We start from the raw sequence: 26,445 nt of genomic DNA on the forward strand, positions 1-26,445 counted from the left end.
TATAATGTGGTGCATTAATGTGTGCAATAGTATCACCGATATTCTTCTGAATGTCCACTGGTCACAGCTTGCTGTGGCAGGGTTAGCCATTTGGTGTAAAATATGTCTCTAGCTTATTTAGTCAAGTTGACTAATGGTGCCAAATGGACATTTATTTTTACCAGTGGTAAGTGGATTGAGAACCGGGCCTACTCTGACCTTTGCCAGGGCCCCATGCTAACTTGGGAGGGGTGTATGTTTCCCTATTAGCCAGTGTGTGCCTGCTGTATGGTCCAACAGCCCTGGGTCAATAAGCTGCTGGCCAACCAGTGCCCAGACACCCAGCTTGGATTACTTGACGAGCTCTATTAAACCAATCAACCTTCCAAACATGAACTAAGAATTGTTGCACTCAGTGTATACTGATAGGATGGAGCTTGGAAGTAGATGACCATGATGGCAAGAAGGGGGCTGGTCATCTATGTGTCCAGGAGACAAGATGGAAGGGCAGTGCAGTAAAGCCACTTGGCTTGGAATCCACAGTCTACTGCTCAGAAGGAGGCAGGCTAGAAATGGTGTGGGAGAGGCCCCAGAGAGCAGTGAGGGATGTCATCAGAATTAGTGACATATTCATGGCAGTCAGACTCTATCCTAATAACAGGGCAGTACTCATAATCTCAGCCTATGCACTATGGCAAGGTTGTGATAATGAGGAAAACAGTGCATTCAAACAGCAGTTGCAGGACCTACTAGATAAAGCAGAACAACATGAATTGGTGTTGATAATGGGTGACCTGAATGCAAACATCAGGACAGACAGAACAAGATATGACTGCCTGGGACAACATGGGCTGGGTAACAGGAATAAAGAGCAAGAGAAAATTTTAGACTTCTGTCTGGCAAATGGCTTGATGGTGGTCAACAAGTGGTTTAGTAAGGGAGACAGTCACAAGATCACATACAAGAGTGATCAAAATGCAACTCGAGTAGACTTCCTTCTTGCCTTCCTGTAAGGAAAGGGTACCGGGGTAGAATCAACGATTGCAAAATAATCCCCAGTCAGTCCACAGCATAAACCACTGCTTACCACAGTCACCTGCAAGCAGTGGTCAGAGAAGGCTCTAAGGACAACAGAGACCAGGCTGAAGATCTGAATGTTGACTGGAGAGAAAGCACAGCAGTTCAAAGAATTACTCAGGCTCTGGCACTTCAAGAACATGAGGAAATAGGTGGAGTTGAAGATGAATGACAGTAACAGCTTTCTGTCATAATGGCTACTCTGTCCATATTATCATGAAATATATATAAATGGCCTTACAGGTCCAGACAAAAAGCAAGAAATATAAAATTACATTAAGAGGCATAAGGTACAACTAGCAATTTTACAGGAGATACACTTGGATAGAAAGGAGTATGTGAATTTGACAAATAAATAATTTCTAGGTGGACATTCAGTTTACTCAAAGGGCTTTAACAGTGGTTGAAGAGGGGAAAAAAGACGATAATGGTAGATTTGTGGTAATAAGGGGTTATTGGTAGGGAAGGAGAATTATGCTGGCTTGTATTTATATTCCAACAAAAACTGCTGTTATGGAGCTTAAGAACATTTTTGGAAAGGAATATTATTTACGGCTGGGTACTCAAATCTGATTTGCAATAATGAGGATGTATCAGGGTGACCTACATGGGAAAATATATCAAAAGAGGATACATTTCTGAAGAAATATTAGAATATTTGTTATAGAAAATGTGAATTCAGGAACTGAATAGAATTTGCATATTACTCCCCAAAGTACAATTACTAATACTGGATAAAAATTATACTTCACAAGAACATTTGTATTTAATTGAAAGCTTTGACACACATCCAAAACTATTTTCATATCATACACCAATAAAAATGGGACCCTGGTCTTTCTGTTAAAGATAGAGGAATTTGAGAAATGGTTTGTGGAACTGATATGAGAGTTATTAGGGATGGGTGAGATTTTTTCAGAATGGATAGTTAGACAGTGGGATAAATTGAAAATTGAGTTTAACAATATGATATAATTAAGAAAGAGAGAGAGAGAAATGGGGAAAAGTAATAGGAATTATTTAGAGGGGCTGACAATGGTTAAGGTATCACAGAATAAGGGGGAGTCACAGAATAACAAGAGGAGGGAAAAGAAAAACAAGGGAGGATTTTGACAACATGCATGTATTTAGGAAGGTTGCTGTTAAGCAACTGTTTTAGTAACAAGTCCAGAACACAAAACTTTTAGCACAATTACTTAGGCAATGGAACATAGAAAGGATAGTCACGAGACTTAAGTAACCAATGCCAAGAAAAATAACTAGATATTCTCTAGATGTATTACAGATATTTTGGAAATGTATTAAAATTTCTATAAAGCAGAGGAAAGTGGAAACAAAAAAGCAGAAATGGAAATATTTATGGAAGACTTAATTAAGCCAAAGTTAGAAGAAGATGAGGCTCAATAGTTAACAGCTAAGACAGAAAAAGATTAAATAAAAGTGATGTACAATCACTCAACAGAGAAGTCTCCGTCAGCAGTTATTCCTGTTAAAGTTTGGAAGTTGAGAATGAAGAAACTGATAAAGATATGGAAGGTTTTAACAGTCTTTTAAAAGGGGGAAGTACCATCATCTTTAGAATAAAGCTGTGGTGGCTGTATTACCCAAAGATGGTAAAGACCCTTGAAACACAGCTTTAAATATACACATTTACATTTTAAACCATAATTATAAAGTGCCTGTGCTTGTACTAGCAAAGAGAATGTCAAAAGTGTTACCAAAATTGAAAGATATGGATCAATGTTGTTTTATGGGGGGAAGCAAATATCTGACAACATTACAAGAACAATGACAATTCAGAGGGAAGCAGAGTGTAAGAAAACCCTAATATTGCTGGTGGTTCTTGATGAAGAGAAAGCATTTGATAATGTCAACTGGTATTTTATGAGTAGGGCAATGACAACATTTGTGTTCCTTGATAGAATAATAGGGTTACTTAGAGAAATGTATGAAGGATCACTCGGGCTCGCTTCGCCCCTCTACCCTACCCACTCCCTCTTTCATTTAATTTATACCTAACCTAACCACACCCCTTCCACTGCCCAACCAATTCTCACCAGCTTCCTTTACCCTGTATTACCTATCTTCTAACGCTTCCCTCTCACTCTTCAATTACCCTCCCTTTCTCCACCTCTCCCAACTACCATGCACTACCTCTACACCATTCTCACTAATACTTCTTCTCCTCAATTCTATACATCTCCTACAACTCCACCTCCCTGCACTCACTCCATGTCAATCACTTTCATTCACCTACACTCCCACACTCTACCCTCCAGTTTCATTTCCACACTTATAGTAAAATAAGCTCACAACTTTTCAACCACTCTACCTGTCTCCTCTCACCTCTCTAACACTTAAAAACATACAATTCTATATCCCCTACAATCAAACATCTCAAACTAACAGACAAACTTAGACAACTTCTACTTCACTCCATTACCCAAATTAAACTCCAAGATGACATCCATCCCAACCCAGGTCCCAACAACAGCTACGCACATCTATTTTCACACACATACCCCACACCCACCCCCTGTACTCATTTTATTTCTCACTTACATCCCTACCCCCCTTCTAAAAAGCCTCTAACTCAGATCTACTCTTCTTAAACCTCAACCTCAGAGGCATCTTAAATAAGACCATTGAGTTCCATGCTACCCTATCCACCTACTTACCTGATATAGCTGTGTTAACAGAAACCTGGCTAAAGCCCCACATTAAAGACAGTGAAATTCTACCAATCGGCTATAACATCATAAGAGCTGATAGAATCAACAAACATGGAGGTGTTGTTGCAGTTATGTTTAAAAATATCAAAGTAACTCAGCTAACCTGTTCCTCTCCTGATCTACCCAACTCTGAAATATTAATTACCCGCCTTGAAATCAACCCATACAAAGCAATAATAATAATTGCCACCTACCTCCCTCCTGGCAATAACCTCCTCACTATACAAAATCTACTTTCCTGGGCAGCCACCAATTTCACCCAAGAAACTATTATTCTTGGTGACTTCAACTTGGATTGGCACTCCTGCACTACTTATAATCCATCTAGCTTCATTAATCTCTTCAATTTCACCCAGATAATAAACAGCCCATCTCGTGTTGACAATCACTCTGGCAAGCAATCTACATTAGACTGGATCCTAACAAACAAACCTAACCTAGGCTTCTTAGCTGGATGTCTACCAGACTCCCTCACTGACCACTATCCAACCTTTCTTTACAGGAAACGTGTTTACATCCAAAGTAGCATCCTCTTCAAACACATCACCTCCAAGAAAAATTTCTCCCCACTACTCTCAACCTTCTACTACAACAATGCAACTGGTCTCCTCTTAAGCACCTGCAAATGGATGTAGCTGTTCAGTACTTCAATGAAACTACAAGTTATGTACTCACCATAACGTTTGATGTACGTGGTCCATCTCACCTCATATTCTTACTCACGGGTTCGGAGCCGAACATCGGCTCTGACTCGGCCAACTTATATTTTTCTAGCACGAAGTCTCTAATTGGCTGGCCTAACCTGGTATCCCATGTTGCACCACTCCATAACCCCAGATCTAATTTGCAGCAACTCATAGTCACACCTCATGCACAACCACTGTTCAGAAGAGTAGAACACTAACCAGGGATGCAAAGAAAAAAATAACCAATACGGAAGGGTACTGAAGACAAATGTCACCTCCAAATCCTCCAGGAGGGGGGAAGGTGGGAGGGAACATAAGAAAGTGAGGCAAGATGGACCACATACATCAAACGGTATGGTGAGTACATAACTTGTAGATGTTATGTGGTCCAGTCTCGCCTACATTCTTACTCACACGGGACAGCATCCCCAGCACCTCTATCCTGGGAGACTCAATGGAAGATGCAATTGAGAACAGTGGAACCAAAGGAAGCCCGGCCCCTAGAAGCCACGTCTAATTTGTAATGAGTAATGAAGGTGTGGGGAGAAGCCCACGTGGCCACAGCACAAATTTCATCCAAGGATAGTCTGGAATGATAAGCTACTGAAGTGGAAACAGCCCTGGTGGAGTGAGCCTTGACGGGGAATGGTAACTCTCTGCCTGCTGAGGAGTAAACGTAGGAGATGCAGTCAGAAATCCATCTGGAAATTGTAATCTTAGAAACAGGGGAACCTGTTCTATTTTCTGAGAAGGACACAAAGAGTTGGTCAGACTTACAAAGTTGTTTTGTCCTGTGTAAGTAAAAACAAAGCTGCCTGTGTACGTCCAACTGATGAAACTTAAACTCCGCCTAGTTGGAAAATTGAGGAAAGAAAACTGGCAGCACAATGGACTGATTGAGATTAATGACAGAGGTTACTTTCAGAAGGAAGGATGGATTAGGTCTCAAGGAAACCCTGTCCTTATGAAATATTAAATACAGGGATTTGATGGACAATGCTTGAATCTCCGACACCCGTCTGGCTGATGTCATAGCTATTAAGAATGCAGTCTTACAAGACAGAAATTTTAATTCACAGGTGGCAGCTGGTTCGAAAGGTGATGAAGTCAGGGCCTGTAAAACAAAATTTAAATCCCATGGCATGATGGGTTCTGACACAGGAGGCCAAAGCAACAAGGTGCCCCTCAAAAAGGCCTTACATAGCTTATGAGCCATGAGAGAAGGTTCGTAAGAGGTATGAAAATTAGAAATAGCGGCCAGCTGAACCTTAATGGTAGCAGGAGCAGAACCCTGCTAAAAAAGTGTGGATAAAAAATCTAAGACAGCAGGGATGAGGGCTGTGAAAGGATCCAGTCCTTGGCCTGAGCCCAAATCGAAAATCTTTTCCACTTGCTGGAGTAAATCTTCCTGGTAGAAGATTTATGATAAGAAGATAAAATGTGTACTACCTCAGGTGAAAAACAATGAAGTCTGACTAAAGATGGAAGTGGAGTAGCCAGGCTGTCAACCTGAGGGTCCGCAGGAAGGGATGGGACTGTCCCGACATGTGTGTCAGTAGGCCTGGTGCTGGGTCCAGAGTCCAAGGACTGTCCACTGCATACTGATGAAGAAAGGAGAACCAGACTTGGCGAGGCCAGTGTGGGGCAATTAGAATCATCTTGCTTCCTGAGGAAATGGCAGAGGAAACGGAGGGAAAGCATAGAGCAGACCAGGAGGCCAATCCTGGGCTAGAGCGTCCCTGGGTGACTCCCCCTGTGGGGGGATCAGAGTGAAGTAGTTGCTGCAATTGGTATTGTGGGGATTGGCAAAAAGGTCGCAGCAAGGCTGACCCCACCTGTTGAAAAGCTGTTTCGCAACTCAGCGGTTCAGGGACCACTCGTAAGGCATCAGAATAGATCTGCTTAGCCTGTCTGCTATCACATTGGCCTTCCCCAGAATGTGCGTTGCCACTAGGAACCATCAGGAAGACACTGCCCACTGCCACACTCGCATGGCCTCTCTGCATAGGGGGTAAGACCTGGTTTCCCCTTGCTTGTTCAGGTACCACACCACAGACATGTTGTCCGAGTGAATCGCAATCGTTCCTAGGGGAAGAGAGCTCTGTAGTACTTGCAACGCCAGTAACACTGCTCTCATCTCTAGAACACTGATGTGCAGATGTACCTCGTGATCTTGCCAGGTGCCTTGGACCGTCCTGCCAAGATAATGCCCCCCCCCCCAATCTGGGAGGTGTCCGTGGTCACCGTGGCAACCGGAGTCATAGGAATAAAGGGATTCCCTTTGTTCAAGTTGGTGGAATGCAGCCACCAACAGAGGTCCTGTTTGCACCGATCAGTGAGTAGGATCAAATGGGACAGGGGAAGTTTCTGAAAGGACCATTGGGCAGAGAGGAGCCACTGCAGAAGCCTCATGTGTAATCTGGCTAGGGGCACTAACATAATGGTGGCTGCCATGGATCCCAGTAGCTGTAGGGCCCATCTGGCCTGAACCTTCTTGAGGGGCAGCAACGCGCAAACCTGACCCTGCAACACCTCTATCCTTTCTTGAGGCAGGAACGCCCGCATATGAACAGTGTCTAGCTCTGCGCCTATAAATGTGACACGCTGCGAGGGCAGCAAGGCAGACTTTCCCCAGTTCAAGGTAATTCCTAGTTGATGACAAAGGGCAATGGTCTTTTCCCTGGCCTGAATGAGAAGATGCCTGGTGGGAAAGTACAGTTTTGTACCTACCATAAATGTAGATGTTCGAGTGCTAATACAGCTGCAGTAATCACAGATGGGTTTTCTGCCGTCAGGCGGTCCCTCAGTCAGCTGAATTCCAAAGTCTTGGTCCGGCGTCAGTTGTCGTCGCTTTCTCTTCTGACGTCAGTGAGGCCAGAGTATATAAGACACAGCCGACGCCATGTTCTTCAGTCTTTCTTGCCCCAGATGTCAGGTGCCCCCGAAGAGAAGGCAATACATAAATTATGCTTATATGCGTATGCATGTAATGCAGTATAATCCAAAAACAGTGGTTGCAAGCAAATAAACCTTAGAAGGATAACCCAGTCAGGCTGTAAGAAGAGGTTGTTAGGCCCCATGCCTTTACCAAGTGGGGAAGGAGAGAGGGAAATCTGTACTGCAGCTGTATTAGCACTCGAACATCTACATTTATGGTAGGTACAAAACTGTACTATGTTCATCGTGCATACAGCTGCAGTAATCACAGATGGGTAGAATCCCAAAGCTATGCACAGGGTGGTAGGTACTAGGAGGAACTGGGTTGAGCCAGAATGCCCTGCAAAACAGCAGTAGCAAAGCCTGCTCTTGTTCTGGAATATAAGGGCAGGTGGTAGTGTTTTGTGAAGGTATGTACAGAACTCCAAGTGGCTGCCTCTAGAATATCTTTGGTAGGAACTCCTCTGAGGAAGGCTGTAGAGGTAGCTGTGGCCCTGGTGGAGTGTGATCTGATACCTGTAGGAACAGATTTCTCATGATAGGAATAACAAAACCGTATGCAGTGGCCTATCAACTTTGAAATAGTCTGCTTGGAAACTGGCTTCCCTTGAGCCCCTACAACATAGGACACAAAAAGTTGTTCTGATTTCCTGAAGGACTTTGTTCTGTCCAAGTAGTAACGTAGCTGCCTATGGATGTCTAAGGAATGTAGTAGCCTTTCCCCTTTGTTTTGCGGATTGGGGTAAAAGGTAGGAAGTTGTACGGCTTGATTTAAAGCTACCCTAGATACCACTTTAGGCATAAAAGATGGGTTGGTACGAAGGGAGACCCTGTCCTGATGGAAAATGAGAAAGGGCTGCACCGCCATGAGGGCCTGTAATTCCGAAACTCTGCGAGCTGAAGTGATAGCTAGAAGGAAAGCAGTTTTCCAGGACAAATATTGCAAATCTGTTGAGGCAGCTGGTTCAAAAGGGGGGCAATGTTAATTTTTCTAGTATGTAATTAAGATCCCAGGCTGGTATTGGTTGTTTCCTTGGTGGTCTAATATTCTTAGCCCCTCTGAGGAACTGTCGTAAAAGTGGGTGAGAAAATAAAGGAGGATCCATGTTGTATTCTGCAGAAATAGCTGAGGCATGGATTTTTATGGAAGAAAATGAAAGTCCACTGCTCAGCAGCTCAGCTAGATATTGTAATACCTGAGGCAAGTTCAGTTTTCTAGGGTCCTGGCCTTTTTTCGCATTCCAAGAACAAAACTGCTTCCATTTTGCAGAATAAGCTTTCCTAGTTGATGGTCTTCTGGCCTCCAAAATGACATCCTGCACCTCCTTGGAGAGTAGGGTCTGTTGTGGTGTTAAGGAATTTTCCATGCAGCGAGATTGAGTGTTTTCAGCTGACTGTGGAGAGTTTTGTAACTGTGCTGAGTCAGTAGAAGTGGCATTAGAGGCAGGGACCAGGGAGGAGTATGTGTTAGGCTCCTCAGCAATGGGTACCAGTGTTGCCTTGGCCAATCTGGAGCAATCAGTATCATCTTCGGTCTGTCTGCTCTTGCTTTCAAAAGTACCTTGGGCAGAAGAGGCAGAGGTGGGAATGCGTAAACTGTCCATGCTGTCCAACTGAATGAAAGGGCGTCCACTCTCCAGGCCTTTGGATGAAAGGTCCTCGAGCAAAACCTTTCCAATCGATGATTCGTGTGTGAGGCAAAAAGATCTATGTCTGGCCTCCCCCACACTTGGGTTATTTCTGCAAACACCTGCGGATGTAACTTCCATTCGTGTGGATCTGTCATATTTCTGCTTAATTTGTCTGCCAGTGTGTTTTCCAATCCTGGCAAGTACTGTGCTTGAAGTTCGATTTGCCATTCCAGAGCCAAGTTCCAAAGGGTCATGGCTAGTCTGCACAAGGGGTATGAATGTGTTCCTCCTTGTTTGTTTATGTACCACATTACTGTTGTGTTGTCTGTTCTTATGAGTAATTGTCCAGGATGCAGGAAGTCCTTGAAAGCTGTAATTGCATTTATTACTGCTAGCATTTCTTTTTGATTGCTGTGGAGGTGCTTTTCTTTTTGGGACCATTTGCCCTGGATGCACCTGTCCGTCATGTGCGCCCCCCAAGCGTAATCTGAGGCGCCTGTTGTGATAACTTGCTCTGCTTGAGGCTTGCAGAATGGGAGGCCTGTGTTTGCTTGACATGCTTGGGCCCACCATAGAAATTCCTTTTGCAAACATGGGATTATTGGTAGTATTGTTTCCAAACTGTGACTGTGTTGAGACCATAGGTTTTTTAGGTACCATTGAAGTTTCCTCATATGCAGCTTTGCACATGGGATTAAAAGAATGCAAGATGCCATGAATCCCAGAGCCTGCAGGATTTTCCTTGCAGTAAGCCTGGTACTTTTTGCTAGTATTTTGAAGTACTGAGATAGTTGCCCTTGTTTTTCTGGCGTAAGATAGGCCATCTGGGTGTTTGTGTCCAAGTTGGCACCCAGGAAGGTTATTTTCTGAGATGGTGTTAGCCTTGATTTCTCTTTGTTGATTGTGTATCCCAGGGCATGCAATAGCCGTGTCACATATGTCAGATGTTCCAGAAGTATGTGCTTGCTGTCCGCCTGGATCAGGCAGTCGTCCAAATAAGGGTAAATTTGTATCCCTTGAAGTCTGCAGTAAGCAATCACTGATGCCAGGCACTTTGTGAATACTCTGGGCGCAGTAGATAAGCCAAAGGGCAATGCAGAGAATTGATAGTGGATTGAACCTGCAAGAAATCTGAGGTATCTTCTGCAGCTTTGTCTGATTGGGACATGCAGGTATGCCTCCTTGAGGTCCAATGTTACCAGCCAAAACTCCTTGCCCAGCATGGGAAGAAGTTGCTGTAATGTGAGCATCTTGAATTTTGGTACGAGTAGAAATGTGTTTAGGATGGATAAGTCCAAAATGGGTCTCCAGTCGGTTCCTTTCCTTGGTACCAGAAAAAGCCTTGAATAAAAACCTTGACCTTGTTCGTGAGAAGGTACCTCTTGAATAGCTCTCATGTTTAAGAGCTTTGAAATTTGTAGTTGTGCCTCTGCCCTTTGATTTTGTGGCAGGTTTGGCATGCCTCTCATTTTTGGAAGAGTGTGGAAATGAAATTTGTAGCCTCTGTTTATAATGTCCAGGATCCATTTGTCTGTTGTGACAATATGCCAATTGTTTGCAAATAATGCTAGCTTTCCTCCCAAAGGTGCTGCCAGCTGAGACGTGCTTGGCATGGAAATGAGGGAGTCATTGAGTTTGCTTCCTGTATTGTTGTGCACTGTCCTCGCCACCTCTTGGTGCTGGAGTTTGCCATTGTCGTCCTCTATATGATCCCTGTGATTGGCCTCTGCCCCTTGTGCGTCTGTATCTACCTCTTTGGGGCTTGTCAGTGGCTGGAAAGGACCAGTTCTTTGAAGGCCAATTTCTGCTAAAATGTGGTGGTTGGACCTGGAAAAAGGTCTTGACAGTTTGCATGGATTTGGCTTTTTCTTCCATTTTCCATAGTATCTCCTCAGCATTAGTACCAAACAGCACATCCTTTTGTAAAGGAGCATCTAGAAGTTTAGCTTTCACATGATCAGGCAAGTTTTGTTCTCTAAGCCAAGCATGTCTGTGAATGACTGATCCCGTAGCAGCCGCTCTACTTGAAGCCTCTAGGGCATCATAACCACATTGTAAAGTGTGTTTACCCACTTGCTCTGCACTATGCATCATATCCTGTAACTCCTTTAAATGTGGTTGTTCAGGTTGAGACATTTTGTTCCTTAATTGTGATAACAGGAACTGTTGATATTTAAGCATATGAAACTGACAATTTAAGGCCCTCATGGCTAGGGTGGCCGAGGTATATACCTTTTTACCCCACCTTTCTAAGGATCTTGATTCCCTTTCTGCAGGAAGTGGATTCTTGGCAGTGGAGGCCTTCAATCCCTTGGGGCCTTGTGAAATGGTTTCAGGGTCAGCATTATGGCTTTTGAAGAGAAATTGGTGAGAGCTGGGTACTCTGTAATACCTATCAGGTTTGACTGGTGCAGGAGGCAGAGAATCCGGGTTAAGGCAAGCCTCCGAATAGACATCATCCAGTATGTCCAAAACAGGGGGTATAGCCAGAGGTCTGTGTTGAGGTAACAGAAGAAATTCCCTAAGTCTTTTCTTGGAATCTGAAAAGTCTTGGCCTTCCCAATGGAAGTGTTCCCTCAAGGTGTGCAAGGTTTCCCCAAAGGAAAAATCCTCAGGAGGGGATACAGAAGGAATGGACTGTTCTGCATCCGAATCCTCAAAAGGAGAATAAGAGTGTTCCTCTGCATCAGAATGTTCTGATAAAATGGATCCCTGATCAGAAGAGGGAGAGTCTTCCTCCACTCTGGGTCTCTTGTCTGGAGGGGGTTGAGAACCTCTGATAAGAGTAATTAAATCCTCAGCCATTTTAAGCATCTGTTTTTTAGGCATGGGACCTGGAGATGGGCCCTGTGCAACAGGCCTCGTGGGATGCCTGGCTGCTTTGGATTTAGTAAAGGCCTTAATTGAAAAAGAAGATGAGGGCCTAAATACACCATGGGTGGAGGTGGACCTGTCCACATTAGTAGGCTCAACATTAGCAAAGGCCTCGGTTGTAGTCTGGGAAAGGGCCGAGGTCCCAGCGGTCTCGGGTACAGAGGACACCGCCAAAGGAGTGTCATCGGTAGTCAGGGACTACAAAGGCGTCTCGCTGAGAACCGGGCCACGTGTAGCCTGTTTTGGCGTGGTGTCGGCGGGGACCGCGGACCTCGCGTGTCGGTCCTTTTCCTTGCGTTTTTTGGACAAAACGGTAGTCGGAGTGTCCGATGACATTTTATAATCAAAAGCTTTACCAAAGTAGTGCTGGGCGAACTCCGCCCGACGCTTAATAGCGCATTTATTGAAGGTAGCGCAAAAGCGACAGCCCGAGACGTCGTGGTCTGGGCCCAAACAAGGTATGCAGAGGGAATGGAAATCCTTATGCGGTATTTGCTTCCCACAAGAAATACAATTATTAACTTTTTCTGACATCGGTCTGAGGCAAGAAAAGTTTCCCCAACGGGGTACTTAGCTTTAATGAAGACTTCGGTTTCCAAAATATTCGTAATTCAGGAGCTGGCTGACCGGCACTTGCGAACTGCTTCTGCTTCGGGCACCGCACGGCAAAAAAGACTGAAGAACTTGGCGTCGGCTGTGTCTTATATACTCTGGCCTCACTGACGTCAGAAGAGAAAGCGACGACAACCGACGCCGGACCAAGACTTTGGAATTCGGCCGACCGAGGGACCGCCTGACGGCAGAAAACCCATCTGTGATTACTGCAGCTGTATGCACGATGAACATCAGTGAGGAGCCAGTCGTCCAGGTATGGAAACACTTGGAATCCTTGACGTCTCAGGTGAGCTGTCACTACTGCCAAACACTTGGTGAACACCCCGGGGGCTGTGGTGAGGCCAAAGGACAGGGCACAAAACTGGAAATGACTGGCTCCCAGCCGGAAGCGTAAGTGACTCCTGGATTCCCTGTCCATTTTGATATGGTAGTAAGCATCCTTGAGATCGATGGAGCACATCCATACTTCTTTTCCCAGTAACAGAAAAATAGACTGAAGGGTGACCATTCGGAACTTGGACTTTAGAATGTAGTGATTCAGTCGGCTGAGATCCAAGATGGGTCTCAGGTCCCCTGTTTTTTTCGGCACTAAAAAGAGTCTTGAGTAAGTCCCTAATCCGATCTGGTCTGAGGGGACAGGTTGGATGACTCCTTTTTCCAGCAACTTTGAAATTTCTAGTGTTCCGTGATCCCTTTGACTGGGTGGAACGTCTGGGATTCTCTTGGGTGGAGGAGGATCTGACAATAAGGGGATGGAATAACCTCTGGTAACTATACGAAGCACCCATCGATCCTGAGTGATACTTGCCCAGGCTTCCGGGTACAACGAAATGCGGCCCCCGACTGGCTCTGGAATAGCACAGTCGGGCAATACATCAGGGACGATGATAGGAAGGTCTGCGAAAGGAATCACGGTCTCCCGAATTGCGAGGGCCTTCTCTGCCCCTAGGGTGGCATCTCCCAGAATAGCCACCCCCTCCTCTGCCTCTGGAGGGGGATTCACCTTGACCGGCAGGGAAAGACTTCTGTGACTTTTTGAACCACATCTTTCCTCCCCTCTGAGCCTTGGGGTAAGGCCTAGATGGAAGGGAAAAACGGACCCCTACAGCAGACAGGGTCTTTCCCTCTTGCTCATATCTGGTGAGGGTGTCTTTCACTTTGGTCCCAAAGAGTGAGGACCCATCAAAGGGGGCATCAGTGAAGGAAGACTTGAAGGCCTCCGCGAATTGACACAGGCGCATCCAGGCTTGCCTCCTAAGGGCTACACCTGAGCTAGCTGCCCTGCTCGCCCCCTCGGCTGCATAAGATATGAGCCTCATGGACGAGTTGACAATTGAGCCAAGAGTAGACAACTGGGCGTTAACCATCTGTGTTAACGCCTCAGGTACGTTACCCATTAGAGTATCTCCCAACTCTTTAAGGAGATCTCTCTGGAGCCAAGTAAAATGACAGAGATAGTTCAGAGACCGAAGTGCGAAGGTCGCTGAAGAGAGGGTACACTTCCCGTACCGATCCATACTCCTGGACTCCTTGTTAGGAGGATGGACGGAGGAAGAAGCCTTGGCTACTTCCTGCTAAGTGGCCGCCGCCACCACCATGGCATCCACAGAAACCCCTTTGGACAGGAACTCTTTCCCAGGGGGAGCTGAGAGAACTTTATTAAGGCATCTTGGTACAGGTTCCACTGAGTCAGGAGTCTCCCACACCCTTCGACAGATCAAATCTAGGAGCTCATCGAAGGGTGGAGACACCCAGGAGGCAGAGGGTTGAGCCCCAAATGCCTTGAGGAATACCAATTCCTCCTCAGAGGGGGTTTTGGATGACCAGCCACCTCTCTGCCTCAAAATCTCCAGGATGTCGGAGAAAGAGACATCATCGGAGGACGACTTGGGGGACCCCTCTGACTCCTCGAGGTCGGTATCAGAGGAGAGGGACTCATCCTGGGAGTCTATGTGCTTCCTCTTGCACAACTTCTTTCTTGGAGGCTCCTCAGGCACAGACTCTGAGGGGCCTTCAGAAAGTTGGGGACCGCTCATGGGGGTATCCCCAGACCTTGGGGCTCTGCTGTCAACCAATAGGGGGACATCAGAGGCTCTCACCGGAGTGGAAGGGGATGGAATGACTGATCCGGGTGATGTCACTGAGGATCTGGCCAGTGCGCTCCTCATGGCCTCGAAGGTGGGTCCCCCCGAATCCGAGGATCGACCAACCTCCAAGGCCAAGATCGGAACCAAAGTTCCCCGAGCCGAAGCGCTGAGAGGGAGGCTCGGAACCGACAAAAGTCCCGAAGTATCCCCCTTGGGCCTGACAGAGGAAACCTAGGTTCCAAAACCAGAGGACGGAGCCGACATGGTAGGAGCCAACATCAGCACCGATAAAGCCTTAAGAGGTATCGGAGCCGGCAGAACATCACCCGGAGCAGTACACTCTGGCTCTGAAGACAAGGAGGTGCTCGGAGGAGGAAACATGGGTGCACTCATCGGGACTGGCTCCGGAGCCGACTGGGTTGGAGCCGGAAATAATTTTGCCAAAACTGGCGACTGCAGGAGCCTCTGGACCACCCTATCCACATCCAAATCACAGAGTCTGGAGGATTTGGAGGAGAGAGAAGGTGACTGTGATCTCCTATCTGGAGATCCTTCTCTGACACTAGGAGACCGGCTCCAAATGGGCTCTAACAGGATAGGAGCCGAGGCTGATTCAAGAACCACAGCTATCTCCTGCGGCCCCGAGGACAAGGGAGCCGAGGAGGTTGAATCCAATTTGGTAGTCTTCTCCGGTGGCTCCAATGAAGCAGATGGAGCCAGAGATCTTTTCTTAGCCTTAGAAGTCTTGACTTTAGTCTGTGAACCAGAGGAAGAGTCCAAGGACTCCTCAAAGGAAGGCTTAAGAAGACCCTTCAGTATAAGTTTATTTTTTCTTTCCTGTAGCATCCTAGGGCTGAAAGCGTGACAAAAGCTACAGGACTCTTGTAAATGTATAGCCCCCAGGCAGTATACACAAATGGCATGTCCATCTGTTATGGACATCTTGTAGCTGCAATTAGAGCACTTCTTAAACCCAGAGGGTTTGTGTTCTTTTTGATCCGTAGACATAACAGCAAAACCACAGTACACAACACCACAGAAACAGGACTTTAGGCCAACAACGGTTAAGGCGGGAAACTACCGCTAACAACAGTTGACAAGAATCTCTAAGTTAAATGATTCTGACACAACTAACGAGACACACTGTTGTTCGGTGGTACAGTAGCACAGTGCATAGTGTTGAAGCCTTGTAATAAGAGGTTCACCTGTTTGATTCTAGGCTCGGTTGCCTTCTATGTGGCGCCTGTATGTAATTCTTAAAGAATCTCGATAAGTGGATGGGGGATCATAGGTTTGTCCCAGGGATTACTCCTGTGTCACTATTAGACAGAGGCACAGTAAACTAAACCTTAAAAAGGGCGCAGTATACTCAAATCAAGGGGTGGCGTAAGCCATACAGAATCGGGCTAGGCTTATAATTGCTCCAGGGCAGATAGCCTAGTATGAACTTATGAACCTATGAACCTAAATGCTTTCCTCAGACAAACTACACAACGGAGGGAGGACTAGGTCCTCTAACTTAAATGGGCCTAGCCCTTAGGAACAGAGGGATACCACAAACAATTCACTCACACCACAAAAAAAAAAAAACGTTAATAACAAGAGCAATCAGCTATTAAAATAGCTTTTGTGAAGAAAAAATACAGTTTTCAGTGAGAAAAATAAGTTTTAAAGCTACTTAGCCACAGCCAAGCGAGACCACATCCTAGCTACATGAGCGGCAAACAATATCTGGGGTTATGGAGTGGTGCAACATGGGATACCAGGTTAGCCCAGCCAATTAGAGACTTCGTGCTAGAAAAATATAAGTTGGCCGAGTCGGAGCCGATGTTCGGTTCCGAACCCGTGAGTAAGAATGTAGGCGAGATTGGACCACATACCATCCTTCATTACAATTCTAAATAATCTAGCCCCTTCAAGAAAAGTCCATACTAAATCCAAGCCCCTCCCATGGCAAACCAAAGACACTAAATATTTAATGAAACGTACAGATAAAGTGTGGTCAGCTTATCATATATCTAAAGACAAATCTGACCTCCGTAACTATCAGCAACTAAGAAACTTAACAAAAAAAACAAATAAGAAAAGAGACAAACAACCATACTTTCTATCTTGTCCACAAAAAAAGCTAAATAACCCTCAAAAATTCTGGCTTTCCATCAACCAGCTCCTAAATCCAGGTCATACCTGTTTCACCCCTCCTGTTACCTCAAACAAACTAGTCCCTATCTCAACCCAATTTAACACCCACTTCATCAACATTGTCACCTCCCTTCTAGACAACCAACTAACCCAGCCACTTACTGTCCCCAACCCACCCATTAACAACCACAGTCCCTTCTCCTTCTCACCCATACAAACTACATAAAAACTCTCTTGTCCAAACTCAAACCATGCCACACAGCAGCAAACAAACTCCCTACTGAATTTCTAAAACTTGCAGCCCCTTCAATTGCATGCCCCAATTTCAATACTGATCAACCACTCTATTAAAGAACAATATGTCCCACTCTTATGGAATATATCTCATATTATGCCTCTCCATAAAGGTGGCCCCTTCAAAGAACTAACCAACTATCGTCCCATAGCCATTCTTTCCCCCCTTGCAAAACGTTTAGAAAAATGCATCCACAACCAGCTCATAAACTACTTCCTTAACAGTACTCTTCTTTCTAACTCCCAGCATGGTTTCAGACCTAAGCACAGTACTAGCACTGCCCTCCTAACCTTCACTAATACCATCCACCATCTCTTGAATGAAGGTCATCATATCTCTTCTATATTTCTCGACTTGTCTAAAGCCTTTGACACCGTATCCCACCAGCTACTACTAAATAAACTATTTACCTATGGCCTTACTTTATCCTCTCTAACTTGGTTCCAAAGCTATTTTTCCAACTGTCAACAGGCTACAAGATGGGAAAATTCTCTTTCCTCACTACTCCCCATCTCTGTGGGTGTACCCCAGGGTTCTATTCTCGGACCACTTCTCTTCATAATATTCACAAACACCCTCAGTATAGCTACCCAACATGCCACCATTGTACAGTATGCAGATGACACTACGCTTATCTGTTCAGCCCACTCACCCCAAGAACTCCAACTAAAAATGCAGTCTTCTTTTCAAGACATTGAAACCTTCTTCTCCTAACATCAACTTATTTTAAATCCTAACAAAACCAAAATCATAGTTTTCAATAACAGAAAATCCAAGGCTTCACAGTTCCCTCTGTCTATCATCTCTGCAAATGGTACCAAAATTGTCCCCACTAACCATACTAAACTATTAGGTATTACCTTAGATGAATCCCTCAAATTTGACATTCATATTGCATAAACCATCAAAAAAGTCCACATCAAACTTGGTAAACATTACAGGGCTAAATCATTCCTAACTCCAAATGCCAGGCTGGCAACTGCTCGCACACACCACACCTTCTAGCTACCCTTCTCTACATCTCTCTTATATTTATTAACCTTTGAAAATCTGACCTCAGTAATCTTGAATCATGCTACCATAAGATTGCAAAATTTACCTCTAATCACCCACACAGATCCCATTATTGCTTTGCTCTTGTAACATTAAACTGGCATGAGCTTCCTAACCTTCTATCTCTCAATCAACTATCCTTAGCCCACAAAATAATCTACCATCCCAACAACTGCCCTGCAATCTCCTCTTTAGTTCAACCTAATGCTAATAGTAGATCCCTCAGATCTTCCAATAAATTCTTACTAAAAGTATCCAACTCCCACAACCAGCATGGCAACTCCCTCTTCTCACACAGAATAGCCAAACTCTGGAACACCTTTCCAGACTTAATAAGAAAAAGTCCAGCACATTACCAGTTCAAATCACTCCTAAAGGAACACCTTACTTGTCACTGGCTATGCTCCTGCTACTCCCCAGGTTAATCTATTTCCCACTCTTTTATTTTTTTTTACTGTTTTCTCAACTACCTCCTAATCTCTTTTGCAAACTTTATTTTAGATCCTACCTAGTGTTTGCTCACTCTACACTGTAAGTGTATAGTTCATTGATTGAACTACATGTTCTGCAACTTGGTTGTTACTGCAACTATTTTTTTTACTGCTTCTTAGTTGTGTTGCACTACTGTCAAGCTTTTCTCCCTTGGTCTTCTCTAGTCAACATGACCTTGTACTGCACTGTTTCTTGATAAGGTAAAATAATTCTTGTACTAATGTGCTGCTGAAAATATGCTTTTCTTTATATGTTGCTGTTTTGTATTTTTGTGGAGCTTTTCTCCCTGGGTCTCCACTGAAAACGGGCCTCGTGCCCAGTCGGACATACCCGGTTAGCATGTAATAAATATATAAATGCACATTTGCCTATGTCTTAAGTGATAACTCAATAAAGATTTTTGGACCATAGCAGGCTGGTATTTTGCCTTAGACACAGGTGAGAGACTCTGTTGTGGCCAAGCTGTTATCTTTCCAAGTTGTTATGGACCTAAAAAGTAAAATCCCTGATTCCTGGAAGCCTTTATTTTGGCGGGAAAAGGCTTCCCAGAACGTGATTGGCTTCTATTGGGGAGCTCTTATTGACTCCCGTTCTGCTGAGACTCTTTACTTGATTAGCTCATAGACCTTGTTCGTGAGTGGCTGTAAATGCAGTCTATGAGCCAATTAAAAACTGTGGAGCACAGCCAACACTGTGTAATGCGGAAGGGCAGCAGAGCTATGCATTGGTTTGTATACCACAATGCCAAATGGATAGTAATTGCGGTACACAAACTAATCAGAATCCTTGTAGCAGAGCCACAGCTGTTCAGTGCAGAACAGTAGAACAGTGGCTTCACTTGGTGTTAAATGTGGAATGTTTCACATAATCCTGAGCACTTGGATGCTCAGGGTCGAGGCAACAGATATCCTTAAATCCAAGTGCCCCCTTCTCCCTCTCTTGTCCACATACCGCTCAACCTGGAATCATCACAAATCTGGTCAAAAACCCATGAAAAGTAGGTACAATTGGCCAAAACTCTGGATACTGATTAACATAAAATTTGTATACATAATTATTTAACCACACCCACTCCAGTGGAATTGTGGGATGCTAACATTCAAAAAGCAAATTGAAGAACAGACATGCGTGAATGGGCGTACCTTCGTTGAAGGTTGTGTGTCAGAGCTGGCAACTCGGTATGTAAAAATCAGCTGCCAATCATTAACAGACCGGAGTTCCGCTGTGGCGACCCCTAACCGGGAAAAGCCGAAAGAAACAACATTTTTGTGCTGCTTGTCCCTAGTATGTCTCTGAAGTCTGACAGAAATTGAGCAATTGTATGCCAACACAGATGCTGTTATAAACTTAGAAATTTGCAAGAATATCAGGACTATTTAAAGTTTCTCTATGTTTGTACTGCTTGTCCCCCTAGTATGTCTCTGAAGTCTGAAAGTAATTGAGCAATTGTGTGACAACACAGATTCTGTTATTCTAGCAACTTTCTAAGTTTATAACAGCAATATTTAAAGTGTCTCTGTTTATACAGCTTGTCTCCCTAGTACGTCTCTGAAAATAATTGCCTTTTTTTTTTGGTGGGGGGGCTGTATGCCAACACAGATCCTGTTATTCTAGCAACTTTCTAAGTTTATAAGAGCAATATAAGCTTATAAGAGCAATATTTAAAGTGTCTCTATTTTTCTGTTGCTTGTCCCCCATAGTATGTCTCTGAAAGTAATTTTTTTTTAAGAAACTGTATGCCAACACAGATCCTGTTTTTCTATTAACTTTCTAAGTTTATAACAGCAATATTTAAAGTGTCTCTGTTTGTGCTGCTTGTCCCCCTAGTATGCCCCTGAAAGTAATTGCCTTTTTTGGGGGGGGGGGAAACTGTATGCCAACACAGATCCTGTTATTCTGGCAACTTTCTAAGTTTATAAGAGCAATATTTAAAGTGTCTCTATTTTTCTGTTGCTTGTCCCCCTATTCTGTTGGGCTCTGTCTAGACTTTTTGCACTAACAGGTTGAGAGGTATGTTGGGATGGATGTCAAAAGTGAGTTATTTACAGTAATGAGGTGCTTTAAAGTATCAGGTTTTGTTTTCTGGTAGAACTTTAGAGTGTAACTTTACTGTGTTTTCATAAAATACAGTTTTGTACCTACCATAAATGTAGATGTTCGAGTGTTCACCCTGCTGCAGTCATCACACTTGGGTTATCCTGCCGTCAGGCAGTCCCGCAGTCGGCCCGAATTCTAAAGTCTTGGTCCGGCATCGGTTGCTGTCACCAGGGGTATATAACAGGCATCTGACACAATTTTCTTCAGCTTTTCTTGCCCAAGATGTCAGGTGCCCCCAAAAGGTAGACAAAATATATGCATATGGCTATAAAAAAATAAGCCAAAACCCTAAGGTACAAGCAAATACACCACAGAGGTAGAATAGGATAAAGTGGTAGAGATAAGTTCAGCTAGTTCAGAGGGGATGGAGGGAGGGTAACCTGGACTGCAGCAGGGTGAACACTCGAACATCTACATTTATGGTAGGTGCAAAACTGTACTATGTTCATCGTGTTACCCTGCTGCAGTCATCACACTTGGGTTGAATCCCAAAGCTAAGGAGAGGAGGTGGAGTCAAACAGGGTTAGAAGAAGCTAGTAGGCCCTGCAAAACTGCAGTGGCAAAACCAGCTCTAGTCTTAGAGTAAAGAGGTAAGTGATAGTGTTTGGTGAAGGTGTGCACTGAACTCCAAGTAGCAGCTTCCAGAATATCCTTGGTTGGCACTCCCCTGAGAAAGGCTGCTGATGTAGCTGTAGCCCTGGTGGAGTGGGAACTAATGTTAGCATGTACTGGTTTCCCATGATGTGTGTAGCAAAAACGTATGCAATGTCCTATCCATTTAGAAATGGTCTGCTTTGAGATAGCTTTTCCTTGTGATCCTGTAGCATAGGCTACAAAGAGCTAGTCAGTTTTTCTGAAAGCCTTAGTTTTATCCAAGTAGTAACGTAATTGCCTGTGAATGTCCAAAGAGTGCAGGAGTCTTTCTCCTGTGTTCTGGGGATTTGGGAAGAAGGTGGGCAAGTGAATTGTTTGGTTTAGGGCCACACTGGATACCACCTTTGGCATAAAGGAAGGATTAGTTCGTAGAGAAACTCGGTCTTGATGAAAATGAGGAAAGGTTCCACTGCCATTAGTGCCTGTAGCTCTGAGACTCTTCTAGCTGAGTTTATTGCTAGTAGTAGGGCAGTTTTCCATGAAAGAAATTTTAAATCAGTTGAAAAAGCTGGTTCAAAGGGCGGCAGTGTAAGCTTTTCCAGGACAAAGTTGAGATCCCAAGGAGGTGTTGGAGCTCTCCTTGGCGGTCTTAAGTTCTTAGCCCCTCTGAGGTACTGTCTTAGAAGTGGATGTGAAAATAAAGGAGGATCCGTGCTGTAATGAGCTGAAATTGCTGAGGCGTGGATCTTAATAGATGAAAAGGAAAGTCCTTTGTGTAAAATCTCAGTTAAATATTGTAGAATCTGAGGAATGTTCGGCACCAGGGGAGTTAGGCCTTTAGCCTGGTTCCAGGCGCAAAATCTTTTCCATTTGTCTGAATATGTTTTCCTGGTGCTGGGCCTCCTGGCCTCCAGAATGACATCCATAACAGCTTTGGATAAAGGTGTTGGCTGGTTGTTTAGGTAATTTGCCATGCAGCCAGGTTTAAGGTCTTGAGCTGGCTGTGTAGAATCAGATTGTCTTGCTGGGTGAGCAGGTGAGGAATTTGTGGCAAAATCCATGGTGGGCCCTGGGCCATGATCCTTAAAATTGGATACCAATGTTGGCGTGGCCAGTCTGGTGCAATGAGAATCATTTGTGGCCTCTCTAATCTGACTTTCAGCAGTACCTTTGCTAGAAGAGGCAGTGGAGAGAAGGCATACACTGTTAATGCTTTCCAACTGAATGAGAGGGCGTCCACTTTCCAAGCTAGTGAATGGAAGGTCCTTGTGCAAAATGTTTGAAGTTGGTGGTTGTGGTGGCTTGCAAACAGATCTATGTCTGGGTGTCCCCATTTTTCAGCTATCATTGCAAATACTTGTGGATCTAGTTTTTATTCATGTGGATCCATGATGTTTCTGCTTAGGTCGTCTGCCAATGTGTTTTTCTTTCCTGGCAGGAATTGTGCTTGTAATTGAACCTGGTAAGACAATGCACTGTTCCACAAGGTCATTGCTTGCCTGCATAGAGGGTAGGAATGTGTGCCTCCTTGCTTGTTTATGTACCACATAACTGTGGTGTTGTCTGTCCTTATTAGTAGTTGTCCTGGGTGTAGAAGGTCCTTGAAAGCTGTTAGGGCATTCTGCACTGCTAGCATTTCTTTTTGATTGATATGCAGGTGTCCCTGATCTGTTGTCCATTTGTCCTGAATGCACTGTCCTGCCATGTGTGCTCCCCAGGTATAGTCCGATGCATCCATTGTCATAGTTTGCCTGGCTGTGGGTAAGATGAAAGGCTGACCCTTGTTGAGGTGACATGCCTGTGCCCACCATAGAAACTCCTGTTGAAGGCAGGGAATGAGTGGAATCATTGTTTCCAAGCTGTGGCTGTGCTGAGTCCATACACTTTTCAGGTACTATTGTAATTTCCTCATATGCAGTTTTGCAAATGGTATTAGTAGTATGCAAGATGCCATGAATCCCAAGGCCTGCAGAATTTTCTCTTGCAGGGAGTTGGGTCTTTGTTGCCATTATTTTGAAATATTGAAACAGCTGTCATTGTTTGTCTGGCATGAGATAAGTCATCTGGGCCGTTGTATTCAAGCTGGCACCCAGGAATATTATGTTTTGTGAGGGCACTAGTTTTGATTTCTTTTTGTTTACTGTGTACCCTAGGCAACTTAGAAGGTGTTTGACAAATGCCAGATGCTGTAAAAGAATGTCCTTGCTTTCTGCTTGAATAAGACAGTCACCTAGGTATGGGTATATTTGAATTCCTCTTTGTCTGCAGTATGCAATTACTGGTGCCAGGCATTTTGTGAAGACCCTGGGCGCAGCAGATAAGCCAAAGGGCAGTGCAGAGAATTGACAATGCATTGAACCTGCAATGAAGTGGAGGTATCTTCTGCAATTTTGTCTGATAGGGACATGCAGGTATGCCTCCTTGAGGTCCAAAGTGACTAGCCAAGCATTCTTGCCTAGCATGGGAAGAAGCTGCTGTAGTGTTAGCATCTTGAATTTTGGCACTTGCAGATAGGTGTTCAGAATTGAAAGATCCAGAATAGGTCTCCATGCTTTGCCCTTTCTTGGAACTAGGAAGAATCTTGAGTAAAATCCTTGTCCTTGCTCCTGTGAAGGTACCTGTTGAATGGCTCTCATGTTCATGAGAGCTGCAATTTGTTTTTGTGCCTCTGTCCATTGATTTCGTGGCAGGTTTGGCATTCCTTTGATCCTTGGTAAGGTATGAAAGTGGAATCTGTATCCTTGAGAGACAATGTTTAGAACCCATTTGTCTTTTGTGATGATGTGCCAGTTGTCTGCAAAAAATGCTAGTTTTCCTCCCAAGGGTGTTGCCAGGAGATATTTGCTTGGTAGTTTGAGGATAGAGTCATTGTGTCTGCCTTCTGCTAGCTTGGGGCCTGTCTTCTCCTCCTTTCTGGGTAGCAGAACCCCATTGGTGAGGTTTGTAAGGGCCCTGTGACTGGCCTCTGCCCCTTGGGTGTCTGTATTTGCCCCTCTGTGATCTGTCTGAAGCTGGAAAGGACCAATTTTTTGTTGGCCAATTTCTGCTGAAGCGAGGGGGTTGTACCTGCAAGAAATCCTTGACCGTTTGCATAGATTTAGCCTTATCCTCCATTTTCTTTAAAACCTCTTCTGTTTTGACACCAAATAATATATCTTGTTGTAAGGGTGCATCTAATAATTTTGCTTTAACATGGTCAGGGAGGGTTTGCTCTTTTAACCAAGCATGTCTACGAATGACAGAGCCAGTAACAGCTGCTCTACAGGAAGCTTCCAATGAATCAAATCCGCATTGTAAAGTATGCTTGCCCACCTGTTCGGCTGCATGCAACAGATCCTGCATTTCCTTGAATTTAGGCTGTTCTGAATGTGTGCTCATTTTTTGTTTTAACTGAGACATCAGGAATTGTTGATATTTCAACATGTGAAACTGGCAATTTCATGCTCTCATAGCCAGAGTTGCAGAGGTGTATATTTTTTTTCCCCATCTATCTAGGGCTCTGGAATCTCTTTCAGAGGGCACAGGATTTTTAGCCATAGAAGCTTTTGCTCCCTTAGGACCCTGGGAAATGGTTTCTGGGTCAGCTATAGGGCTTTTATAAAGGAATTTGTGTGAGTCAGGTACTCTTTAGTATCTGTCTGGTTTGGCTGGAGCAGGAGGTAGAGAGTCTGGATTTAAACTAGACTCCAAGTAGACATCATCCACAATATCTAAAACATGAGGGATAGCAAGAGGTCTGTGCTGGGGTAATAAAAGGAACTCTCAGATCCTTTTCTTAGAATCTGAGTAATCCTGGCCTTCCCAATGGAAATGTTCCCACATGGTATGTAATGTTTCCCCAAAGGAGTAGTCTTCAGGAGGAGATGCTGAGGGAATAGAGTCTTCAGCATCAGAATCCTCATAAGGTGGAAAAGTGTAATCCTGTTCCTCAGAAGAATCTGAGGAGAGAGAAACCTAGTCAGAGGATGCATAATCGTCCTCTTGTCTTGGTCTTTTATCAGGAGGGGGATGGGAACCCCTAATAAGGGTAATTAAATCTTCAGCCATCTTAAGCATCAGTTTCTTAGGCAAGGGGCCTTGACCTGTAGACTGATGAACAGTTTTCTTAGGCTTTAAAGGAGTTTTAAGCTTAGCATAAGATTTAATGGTGAGTGTAGTCAGTCTGAAGACACCTTCTGCAACCGAAGATGTTTCCTCTGCACCAGTGTCTAATTCTGCTCCGGTGTCGGTAGATGGCTGCGTCGGCCTAGTAGACTCCGCTTGGGAGTCGGCAGCTGTCTGGGGTTCCAGCTCTGCGGTCATCAGGGGCTGCGTAGGCGCCTCACTGAGAACCGGAGAACCGGTGACAGGCCCAGCTGAGGCCTCGGAGTCTGGCTTATTCCTAGGCTGCCTGTCCTTATCCTTGCGTTATTTATGAATTGCGGTCGTCGGCTGCTCCGACGGCATGATATAATTAAATTTCCTACCAAAGTAATGCCGTGCGAAGTCAAAACGGCGTTTGATAGTGCGTTTATTAAACCTAGCGCAAAACCGACAACCTGTGACGTCGTGGTCTGGGCCTAGACAAGGAATACAATAGGAATGGAAGTCCTTATGAGGTATTTGCTTCCCACAAGAAATGCAATTGTTAACTTTTCTGACATCGGACTGAGGCAAGAAAATATTCCCCAATGGGGTACTTACGTTTATTGAAGACTTCAGACTGAAATTCAAATCGAAAATTTCAGTTGTCAGCCGACCGGCACTTGCGAACTGCTTCTGCTTCGGGCACCGCGCGGCAAGAAAGACAGAAGAAAATGGCATCGGATGCCTCTTATATACCCCTGGTGCACTGACGTCAGGGAAGAAGCGACAGCAACCGACGCCGGACCAAGACTTTGGAATTCGGCCCGAATGCGGGACCGCCTGACGGCAGGATAACCCAAGTGTAATGACTGCAGCAGGGTAACACGATGAACATCGGCAAGACGTTGAACTGCTCAAGGAAAACATGTAAGCGACCATATTGCACTGCTGGTTGACAACATGTTGGAAAATGGCAAGTTTTGTAATTTTAAGTGCTGCAAAGATTTCTGTTAACTTATTCATGATGTGTTGACAGTAATTTGTCCATTTTCTTTTTCTGAAAGAGGTGGTATGACAAGGTAGGAACTG

The 26,445-nt window shown here is 44.6% G+C and overlaps 1 protein-coding gene across 1 annotated transcript in view; it reads right to left on the reverse strand.

Annotated features, from left to right (window-relative positions):
* The window catches only part of BMP7 (bone morphogenetic protein 7), a 706,587-nt gene that overhangs the window by 487,205 nt on the left and 192,937 nt on the right, over nt 1-26,445 (reverse strand). The gene's annotated exons all lie outside the window — the stretch shown is intronic.

The sequence above is a fragment of the Protopterus annectens genome, chromosome 12.part0 (assembly GCF_019279795.1).
Source record: "Protopterus annectens isolate FY-2018-M chromosome 12.part0, PAN1.0, whole genome shotgun sequence".
In the NCBI taxonomy this organism is placed as follows: Eukaryota; Metazoa; Chordata; order Ceratodontiformes; family Protopteridae; genus Protopterus; species Protopterus annectens.